At 34.5% G+C, this 11,671-nt stretch overlaps 1 pseudogene; it reads left to right on the forward strand.

Moving 5' to 3' along the window:
* Positions 1-1,049: 1,049 nt before the first annotated feature.
* On the forward strand, positions 1,050-2,317 carry LOC150085704 (uncharacterized; annotated as a pseudogene).
* Positions 2,318-11,671: the final 9,354 nt, after the last annotated feature.

The following is an 11,671-nucleotide window of genomic DNA, read 5'->3' on the forward strand; positions in this document are numbered from 1 at the left end:
CGAACCCGCGACCTTTGGGTTGCCAGGCAGAAACTTTACCCACCTGGCTAGCCCGGTCGGCCACTTTTCTGGTAGAGAAGACTACTGTTACTTATTCTCAGATGGGCACCACAAACAATGTTGTCACTTTATTTGTGTAAATTATTTTATTTATAGATTTCAGCATTTTATTTGTGTATACTCAACCTTTGTGGTATTTGTTAAGTTATTTTTGCATCTTTTCATTTTTACGTTTCCTGTTGTCATTATTCATTTTGTCTACTGATGTCTCATATGTATTGTAATTGGATGCACTGACGCGCATAATGTTTCAAAAATAAATATACAACATTCTAACCAGGAGCAGGTACTTCGCAGATATATACATCTCTTCCCTAACGCAAGAAGGAACTAAGATCATATGAAGCAATTTTTAATGAATTTCAAAAAAAAATGTTTTAGAAAAAAAAAATAGTTTATGGATACTGATCAGATTTGAAGAGCTAAATTACAAAAAAAATAGTTAATGATCGATAGGCTAAGAGTGAAATCACAGCACTAACTAACGTACAACGTGTTTTAAGGCTACATTATGTACCGAACAATGTTTGATTTTTTTTTTTTTTTTTATTTCATCGAGTTCCAGGGGTACTTGTACCGGAGTGTAAATCCCGTGCTACTCCGCACCTGTAAGGGACACATGGCACTCACATAAAAAAAAAAAAAAAAAGAAAAAAAAACAAGGAATTTTATAATGGGAAAAAAGAATAAGGGGACAGGGTCTGAAAAGAGACGCTTGGTTTCCTTACTTGTAATAAATATCCAAAAATTACATTTCGACATACGCGAGGTATGGAACACTCTGCATTAAATACAGAAGCTTATAAGCACAAGTTGATCTGCAGATTGCAAAGAATCAACACTGAACCACAGAGAAGAGCAATGTTTAAAATACCGTTGCGCATTTGAACTTAACGTCTCAAGTGACTTAAGATTGCTACTTGATTCTATTGTGAACAAACGGATTTTTTGTGTTAAATCGTAATAAGGTTTTTCCTATGTTGAACATAATGTCATCCCAAGAGAGTATCAGGCAGAAACACTTTAAGAATAAAGGAAGAGATCGTGGAGAAATGAGAAGACGCCGTACTGAAGTAAATGTGGAGTTAAGGAAACAGCATCTTAAACGCGGTAATATGATTTCAGATTATGATCCCATTAGTCCTCTTCAAGCCCGGAATAAGCACTATTCTTCAGCGATGTCAATGGAAGAGATAGTACAGGGGATACACAGCACTGACCCACTACTTCAGTTACAGGCAACCCAGTCAGCAAACAATTTTTTTTTCTAGAGAGAAAAATCCCCCCATTGACTATGATTCAAGCTGGTGTTGTGCCAATTTTTGTTGGTTTTCTAACAACTGATAGCATTCCATTAAAGTTTGAAGTAGCCTGGGCTCTAACCAACATTGCTTCAGGAAATTCAGAACAAACGCATGCAGTAGCGAATGCAGGTGCTTTTGCACCATTTATTCAGCTTCTTTCTTCTGCTCATGAAAATGTCTGTGAGCAAGCTCTTTGGGCTTTAGGAAACATTGTAGATGATGGACCATCCTTCAGCGACTTGGTAATAAGAGGCGGTATATTAAACTCCTTATGGAATTCATGAAGCCTGATACACCCACTCCATTTTCGCGAAATATCACTTGGACGCTTTCAAACTTATGTCGCAAAAATGGGGACAGTGCTTTCCAACTCTTTCACAATTGATACATCATCCAGATCAAGAAATAGTAGCGGATTCATGTTGGACATTATCATCAATGACTATTGTAATATTGCTACTGGAACCAATTAGCAAACTCAGTTGGTAATTGGAGCATTACTATCATTCCATCATCTGCTAAATAATTCTAAAACTAATATTCAAAAGGAAGCAGCATGGACAATACCCACTATCACTGCTGGTAATGGGAGGCAGATACAGGCCATCACAGACTTGGGCCTTGTTGAACCTCTAATTTTAGCCTCTAGTGACTTTAAAAGTAGTAAGGAAGCACCATGGGCAGTGACAAACTTCACATTAGGTGGCACAATTGAGTAAATTGTTTACTTAATTCAGGCTGGGGTTTTGGCACCACTCTGTGAAATTCTAACTGTGCAAGATCCTAAAGTGCTTTTGGTAGTTCTGGATGGCATAACAAATATCGAAATTGCTGCTGAGAAATTCAATCAGTTGGAAAGAGTATGTATAATGGTTGCAGAAGTTGAACGATTGGATAAAATTGAATCTCTGCACCAACATGAACATAAGATAACTCTTAGCATTATAGGTTAACATTAATATTAAGGCATTTCCTACATAAGTATAGGTAATCTATTGGGTCACAAGCGTCCCAGATCGCCACAGTAACTAAATGACGAAAGTTTTCCTGAACTACTTTCGTATTCAAGCTGATCATACATTTTCTGAAACTGAAAATAATTTAATGTTGTTATTTCATGTTTCGTTTATGATTTTTGCATGAAAGATTTCTATAATCTGTAAAATAACCGAAAACAATGAAAATAACTGAATTTAAAAATCTGAAAAATAAAATAAACTACTTCTAGGGCCATATCAAGACAACGAACTCCGAACGCATCATTCTTAAAAATAAAATAAAATAGATAACATATTTAGATATAATACGGACACTGTTAATGACTCATGTCAAGAAGGGATCATCAAATTGCTAGTTCTGGTCACTTCGGGTGAGTTTTGTATCGGCATGCAACGGTTGAGATTCCCTGGAAGAATTATATGTAGTTGTATGTAATTGTATTTTAAGGAAGAACTTTTCGTAAATGCCATTTTATGACAGACACACTGATAAAAGATTTAGTAAAACAAACCTTTTAAATGGCATGACAAGTGTGATAACTATTAAATTATCAGATTCACGGAAACAATCGATCAGTATAAAATTTTATTAAAAACTTTCTGCAAAGAAAGTTCTCTGTTTTAGAATTCTAACTGAATTCTAAAATCCAGTTAGAATTCAACCAGCCCTCAAAATATTCATACTGCAAAACAGATTTTATCTACCACATATTAAGAATTTATACAGCGCTGCCAGAAAATGCAATTTTGTCTTTGCTTAATGAAAATTACCCTCCGTACTCATATTTCCGATCCTGGCAAACAAGCAGCTTTATCCCGAATAATATTTTGCAGTTTAAACATCAAGATTACCCTATTTTCAACTCCACTAATTTCCTTAACGTGACGTACGAGAGGGCTTCCTTCGAATTTCTCTAGTTGCAATTTTATGTTCAAAGTGCTTGTAGCAATAAAATGAACACTAGTCTAGAGAAAATTTGTTTTATATCAAGACTTAAAAATTACGTCGACTATTTCAAATATATCACCGAATCATTAACGATCGTTAAGAAACGTAAAATCACCTAGTATGTGCTTCCAAAACAAATTACAGACTAGTTTACAGCAAATATGTCTCCTTTACAACATCTTTTTTCTTCTCATTGCAAATTTTATAGATCTTTTTATTTCATTAGTTTGTGTTCTGGGATCAGTTAGTTGAGGACGGTATATTTGAAATGTTGCTTTCTATTTTGATTGAAATTTTATTGAGAGCTTAAATGCAATGAAAGCAACTCTTAGAAATCTAGTTTATGAGAAAATAATCCTCAACACATACGTTGAAAATGAGACGGTGGAATTCAAAACGAAGTGTAGTTACGCAATGGTTATGTCCGCTTATATTCTGGGAACAGATGATTCAAGACTGGCCAATGAGCGTAAAAACCTTTTTCATATTTTAGCTATCTTATACTTACCATTAGTTAATGCTATTAGTAAATAAATATTTAAAATTTACATCATTTTTAATTTTAAAATATTTAGAGTTTTAATGTATTCGATGTCCTTACATGTGAATAAAGAAAGATTTCTTTTTCTTTGTTTCAAACATTGTTTCTGCAATCGTTATTACAGCAGGATAAACGACGAATTGCACCATAAGCATGGGTAACTTTTGTTATACTGACTTTCAATTCTTCATCTTTGTTTCAGAGCGAAGGCTATTAACAAGGATTTTTATTACCATAGGTACCTAAGATTTTTCAGGAAGAAATACTGTTTTGGGACTTGATTTTAAACATGGTTCCACTTATCGCCACAGCGAAAGAAGCGAAGCATACATTGAGTAACAAGAAGAAACCTGTATAAAGAAACACCGTACACTTGGTTACTGTGATTGTGCCAGCTACAAATGCATAATTAACCTCCAGGAGTAACTTGCTGACATTGACCGTTTGACGAACTTAAAGTCATATAGTTATTCAATTATAAGTAATGCTATTATGAATAAACAAATGTTACCATTCTCTCTTTCTCGATATATATATATATATATATATATATATATATATACATATATATATATGTGTGTGTGTGTGTGCAATAGCCTAATATAAATAATTAATCCTGTGTAATGCAATGTTTCTGACGCTCACACAGAAAAATGTGTTCACTGCTTAAACGTAAGCGTGCACTACTCACAGGAGCGGATTAAGGTCGGTTGAGGCCCATGGCGCAGAAGAAAATATTGGGCCCCTTAAAAAAAGAGAGAGAGAGACAGGGAAAATAAAAATACATGTTAACCAATTTTTTAAATAAATAAAAAACATTATGTACTATTAATGTTTTATTTCCAATAAAATTTTAATATAATGTATGTATAATATAATTAATAATAGCATAATAATAATCACAAAGTTTTGAACTAATATGTTCAACTAATTTGTTGGGGTTTTGCGTGGGCCCTTCAGAAGTTTGGGCTCAGGTGCGCGCCCGGTGCGCCCGCCGTTAAATCCGCCTCTGACTACTCATACAATAGATATTAAGCTCATGAATCATATCATAAATATAGCACTATTGCATCCAACCATTCATCCATACAAAGCTTCAATGAATCGTACATCGATATCTTAAATGTGCCCTTTTCCATTTCCAGATAACGTACTAAGAAAACTCAATACTCTAGGGTAAAGAAATTATTAAAAGCTAATTCGAAATAGCAGATTTGTTAATGACTGTTTACTTATTCTGTTATATGCAAATGGATTTATTAAAGCAATTTCATATGTCTATACTGAAACTTACTTTCCAAAACGTCCTTTTAGTGGCTTATATTATACTGTCGATTCCGGTTATTTGGAACACATCGGTACTAGTGCATTTTGGCCCAACTAAGCGGCTGCCCCAATTATCCGAAGTTTCACGAAAATAGTTAAAAATACAATGCCCCCCCCCCACCTTTACAATTGATTCACTGTACAATTAAATCACGTTACGATGGAGTCACCATTGTAAAGTACCGTTCACTATATGATGTGTAATAAGCGCCGGTCATTGTGATCATGTTTGTGAATTGAATTTTAATTCAATTAAACAGCGATTCTAATTATAATTAGCGAAAATAGGGGGAATATTATCCACAGCCTATAAAAGTAAAGATATATTAAGTACAAATTTACCCTTTATTACCTTACCAATTAAAAAATTAAATGATGCGTGAAATTCTGAAGAATATACGTGATAATCGGAAGAATTAATACGTATTGTAATATGCACATACTAACTAAACTAGTTGACATTTCTATTCACTGTCATTTGTGGGTGGGGGTTAAAATTTAAAACAGCAAAAAGATAAGCAATCAATAACAAAAAAACACGATACGTGCAAGTGAGAACGGAGTAACAAATTACGAAGCTTTAAAAATAGGAATAAAGAGAAGATTCTGAAAATTTATTTTTTTTATATGATTGAAGATTCCATAGAAGTGTAAACGCATTTTACCATAATAACCCACAGAATTTCAGGTGTCGGTATTATCGCAAATTCAATAAGATCGAGTCTACTAGGAGTTTATGATAGATTTCACTAACACAAAAGCCCAATAAACAGGTGACTGCTAATTGTTTTATGGTTGTGACCTCTAGAAATCCGACCGAACTACGTGGTACAGTCGGAGACAATCGTAGGGTTATCTTCAATGCTGCGGTCTCCTGCCCCAATTAAACGGCATTTTGTCCCAATTAAGCGAAATAAACCCTGGCTATTTTCTCGATTGGGCTCTGTTTTTTTAAGATTTGCCCCGATTAACCGGTGGCCCAAATAACCGGAATCCACTGTATTAAAGAAAATTACAAACTGTGTATAAAATTACACCTGAACCATAAGGTAACACAAGATAAGTGAAGTGTACTATTTTTACACGGCAGCTATTTTAGTCACGGATTATCCAAACTCCCTCTATTAAGATGGAGTTGGGATAATTCTTGGGTAATTTAATATTCGAGAAATTTTGATATAAAATTATTATTAAGAACGGAATCGCATGCAGACTTGTTAAAAGTAATAAAAATACAGAAAAGGGACTTTTGATGTGCATCTGAACACCGGATAAATCAGATCAACAATTTTTCTGTGCGAGTGTCAGCCGTTAAAAATAAATAAATCTCCATTAAAACAAACAGCAAATACTATACTCTTCGTTTTCAAATTACTGATAAATGTTTCAAAAATTAAGTCCTGTGTTTAATTCTAACAGCTCTTAATTTCAAGACAACTAAAAATTCTAATAACTTCGTATACAGTACTGTGCAAATTATTATGGTAAAGTGAATTCATTACCCATTTTTGTGATATTTATTAATACTTCTCGCATTTGATGAAAAATATTTATTTTGCTAAACATCTCACATCAGATATAAAACCTTAAACTTTTAGCATGATATTTATTATTTTAAGTTCGAATTTATGCCACCAGGTGGCGGTTATGTCCAGAAGTCAGTTTCCTAAGCTTTGCATGTTTAGGCCTACTTCAATGTTTTGCTTTTTCTGGCATCTTTTCAACTGTGTGACATCATTCCTATTGCATTTATTGTTGCAATAGACAAGTGTGTTTCCATCGGAAAGGAAATATTAAGGATTGAAAGGTATTGTAGTTTATTAGGCCTACTGTAATTTATTTACTTAAAATGGAAAAGCGATCTGACTTATCACCAAGAAAAAAAAAGTACAGATAAAGGTGTTATTGAAGAATTCTGAACTTACACTATCTGAAATTGCTAAGAAATTGTCTGTTTCACCACAGTCTGTGGGTAATATAAAAAAAATTGCTGAAGTTAGGGCAAAATATCACACCAAATAGAAAAGGTCGATGTAGGAGGAAGAGGATTATTTCGCCTCAAGACGATCGATGCATTGTGAAAATGTGTCGAAATAATCGAAAAATAAACTCTCCACAGATAACTTCTATGGGAATGAGAGATTTGGCTATATCCTCATCAACAGTAAGGCGCCGCCTCCTCAGTGCAGGTTTTTGAGCATACCGACCACGGAAGAAGCCAAGGCTTACATCTCTAATGAAAGAAAAACGTCTAAAGTGGCTAAAGAGTTTCAAAATTGGACTTATGAAGATTAGGACGTGATTGCTTTTCAGATGAATCCATAATAGAGATTTTACAAGACAGAATCAAATATATTCGACGGCGACCTGGAAAAGAACTAATGACAGAATGTATCATAACAACAGTAAAACATCCTGAAAAAGTAATGCTATGGAGTGTGATATCTGCAAAAGGACCAGGTCATCTTTTCAAAAAAAATCACAGGGATGATGAATCAAGAACAGTACAAATCTGACACAAACACGGCTTTTCCTCCAAATTTGGGAGTGGTATCCGGATGGAAACTGTGTCTTTATGCATGACGGGGTGTAAGATGAAAAATCTTGCATGTTAATATTTTAGAAATGAGTGAGATTTATTTAAAATAATGATTAGGAAATAGCAAAATAGGACTGTAAACATTATCAGTCACTAATATTATTCTAGGTCACTCACAAGGAATTGAAAATTAGACAAGGTTGAATTAGAGAAGGGAGCGGTAAGCTATTAGCAATTAGGGATACATTTCAGTTCCCACCGTGGCAAAGAACAAACAATAACAACGGGAATGGTGACAGCGACAATTGGCGAGCAGGTGCGTATAACTATGGAAAGGGCTGTAGTCTGAACATTGTGGGACATCCCTTTGTCGGCCAGGTAGTAAATACGGGTCAAATTACTCCGGCTAGCAATCTATTTGCGTCTGACTGTCGGCGATGGCAAAGTTGTTAGAGCAATGTAAAATAAATCTGCTAAGTTTAATGAGGGGTGGCGAAGGTGACGGCGGATTGCCTGGGAAAAATTTGGAAATTTATTAAAATGAGCTCTGAATATACAGCTTGAGAAATTTTAAAGGACGAATAGGAAATGATGAAAGTTTGACAAAATGAGAAGATTGGGTAAACTCAGAAAAAAGGCAGGCCCGACATAAGGAGGCGGTACGTAATTGAGATGGACAAAAAGGAAGAACGGGATGGAAAAAGGCTGTCCTGTGCTGGGAGGAGAAAAGGAGTTTTTTTTTGGTGTTTGGTGAAGATGAGTAAGGAAGGACGAAATGAGTTTTTGACAGTGTTAGTGGGAAAGTGAGTTGTGTAGGGTTAGATAAGTCCTGTCCTGTCAGCGAGTTGGGAAAGATCTGACATAGTTAAGATGGAGTAGTGAAGGGTTAGATAAGTTTAGTGCAGTCAGTAAGTTAAGAAAAGTTAGTGGAGTTTCATAGTAGAAGAGAACAGTCGAATAGTCCGTCATCGGAAGACAGTGAAAGTGGCCATGTACATATAAGTGAAAGGAGGAACCTTGGTAAAGAGAAAATAACCCTAGTCCATCATCTGAAGGCAGTGATAAAGGCAAGGCGCAGATAAGTGAGCTGAAAAGATAAAGTTGTATTTCCTAGTCCGCCAGAATAGCTGAACCGAAGGTTAAGTAGCAGTATCGAAGATGAGCCCATAATTTCCTAAAGGACACAATGATGCCCTGTCCAGACGTAGACTGCAGCCCATGGAGAAACTTGAAGTTCTGAGATGAATGCAGTTGGTAAACGATGATGCCATTCCCAGACAAGGAGCTGAAGGCCCCAAAACGGAGAAATCCGATTCGTAAAATTAAGTAAGTGACTAGATATATATAGTATTCTCCCTCACAAATAAAGGACTGTTGGAACTCTAATATCAGATTAGTATAATGTTTAGAAAGATGTTAAAGGAAGGATATACAAAAATATAAATATATACATAAATATAGAGATAATTCAGATGATAGTTTTGAGTTTTGATCAATGTATAATTAGACATATGTAGAAAGGAAAAGGAGAGAAACTTGATATTTGTTATTAGTTATTGTCTAACATATAGGTATGGTATATTTTGGAAGGGAAGGGTAGAGAAATACAGAGAAAGAAATAGCCTTATGAATGTAGCTAACCCTTGGGACAAGCATTAGTCCAGAAATTGGTGTCAAATGTACTATCTGTCTTGATTAAAGAAAGTTGTGAAGTTATATTCCCCAAGACAAAATAGGGCACTAATTAAATTAGAAATTAAGAGTGAAATTCCTAAATCAATTTATAAGGTAAGAATAAGATTTACATAAGAGAAAGAGTGTGAACTAAACCTCTTAAGTAACTATTGTTCATGTGTGGAGAAAGAAGAAACTAAAATAAGTTTATGTAATGATATTGATTGAGTTGTATTGAAGTGGATAACCTTGTTTAGAGTAAAACCACTGTATTTAATTGTCATATATAACTGATAATACATAGGCAAATTTGAAAAATAATAATATGTGCTTGAGAGTTGATAATTTTTACATTGTGTATATAAGTGTAAATAAAATGTTATGTTATATATTAATGTGTGTGTTGTTTGTCATTCTTGAACACTCAGCCTGTCCGATGGGAATTATTAATAATTAAGAAGTTCCCTCGAATTTGGAATTCTCCTGTAAAGTAAAGTCAGATGTGTAAGTGGGGAAATTAAAATAAGGTGGACAATAAACAACTCTTATAAGGGAACAATTAAAATAAACCATTAAATAATAAATAAAACTAATAATAAAAAGAAATATAAAATATATATATATCATCATTTCTTTCTATTTATTCCACCCCCCACAGGGGCTCAATGTCATCGAGCAAAGACCATTGAAAATTTGTTTAATTCCATCGGGATGGAGGTTCTTCCATAGCCTGGCAACAGTCCACACCAGGGAATCTGGGAACTACTTAAAAGAAGAGTTCATAACGTACAATGAACAAATAAGAGAATGCTGATTGAAAGAATCATTCAAGTTTAGCACTACGATGATCATCTGCCAAAACTTATTTCCAGATACATAAAAAGCATGCCAGACCGTGTCAAAGCAGTCATTAAGGCCAAAGGAGAGAGATTACTAAATACTGAATTGGATTAGATTTAAACATACTACTTAGCAATTACTCAAAAACAGGATATTTTATTAGTGCTGTTAGGAAAACCAATCTTAATAAAGATGGCAATATAGCCATTTTGTTGCAAATTTTAGAAATAACTTGTAAAATCATATAGCAAATTATACAATAATACTTCAGATTGATTCAAAGCATTCAATAAAGGCACAGATTATCTTTCAAATAAGTTGTATTTCAATTGTATCTTCTGAGAATATATAAACACACTTTACCATAATAATTTGCACAGTATTGTAGAAGCCTTTAATAAATGCTGTACTCTAAAAAAAAAAAAAAGTAAGTTAATCTCGTCTCAGTTAACTTCACACATAACGCATTGATTTCACATACGTCCTGTCCATTTGAATTTTACAAACTAGAGTAATATGCAGTTATACGAAAATGATGTTATTGTTATGCAGCCAACGGAACATTTTGATTGAGCAAGTTATTCTAGTTTTGAAGTGTTTCCCACTGAAATCTTTCCAAAAGCCCAAGGGAATAAAGTATGAAAGTGCGAAGTTTCAAAAATAGGGAACAATCGCTCTTCCAATTCGTTCGAATGGCTTGTGAATATTTCAGACCAGTTTGCGGTTTGGCATTATCGCAATGGGAGAAGCATATCCACCAAGTCACGCTTTGAAAGGTTCATTTTATACATACTTTTGGCTGTTTTTCCCTTGGAGTTCTGAATGTAACAAAAGATTTTATGGTCTTTCCTCTTGAAAAAAAATCCCAAAAGATGATATTCCGCATGCCCGCAGAATACTCATGGAAGGTGATTTGATATCTTTTTATGAGGCCGATATTCATGATCACTTTTACGGTATTATTTCTTTATTCCTAAGTTTAGTTACTATTTCATGATTCTTTTGGCAACGATTCCAAAATAAAGCCTCCCTAATGCTCATGGAAATCTTTGATGACAATCTTTCTTTACTTTTTCAGCGAAGCTAACATTCTCAAAGCCCATGAAACTATTTCTAAACAACGAGGGTTGTCGCTAATCACGTTCATGGCATTGCGACAATGCTGTATTAGTACTCTCACAGAATCCACCTACTACGTAATACGTCGATATTTGAGGATCAGCTCGTCAGCCTCTTTGTGTTGTCTTCATTAACATCTGTTGCCGACATCATGCGAGTCCTACATCAAAGTTAAGTTTCACAACTTTTCGCAAAGTTTTTCTCGTCTTATGGCACGCATACACATTAACACGAAGTATTGCACGCATTCATCATGAGAAGGTGGGTCTGAATCAGTTAAATTTCACCTGGGGAGGATTTTTAACATCCATCCCCATTCAT

This window comes from Mastigoproctus giganteus, chromosome 5 (assembly GCF_048544385.1).
Source record: "Mastigoproctus giganteus isolate SK-2022 chromosome 5, ASM4854438v1, whole genome shotgun sequence".
Classification (NCBI taxonomy): Eukaryota; Metazoa; Arthropoda; class Arachnida; order Uropygi; family Thelyphonidae; genus Mastigoproctus; species Mastigoproctus giganteus.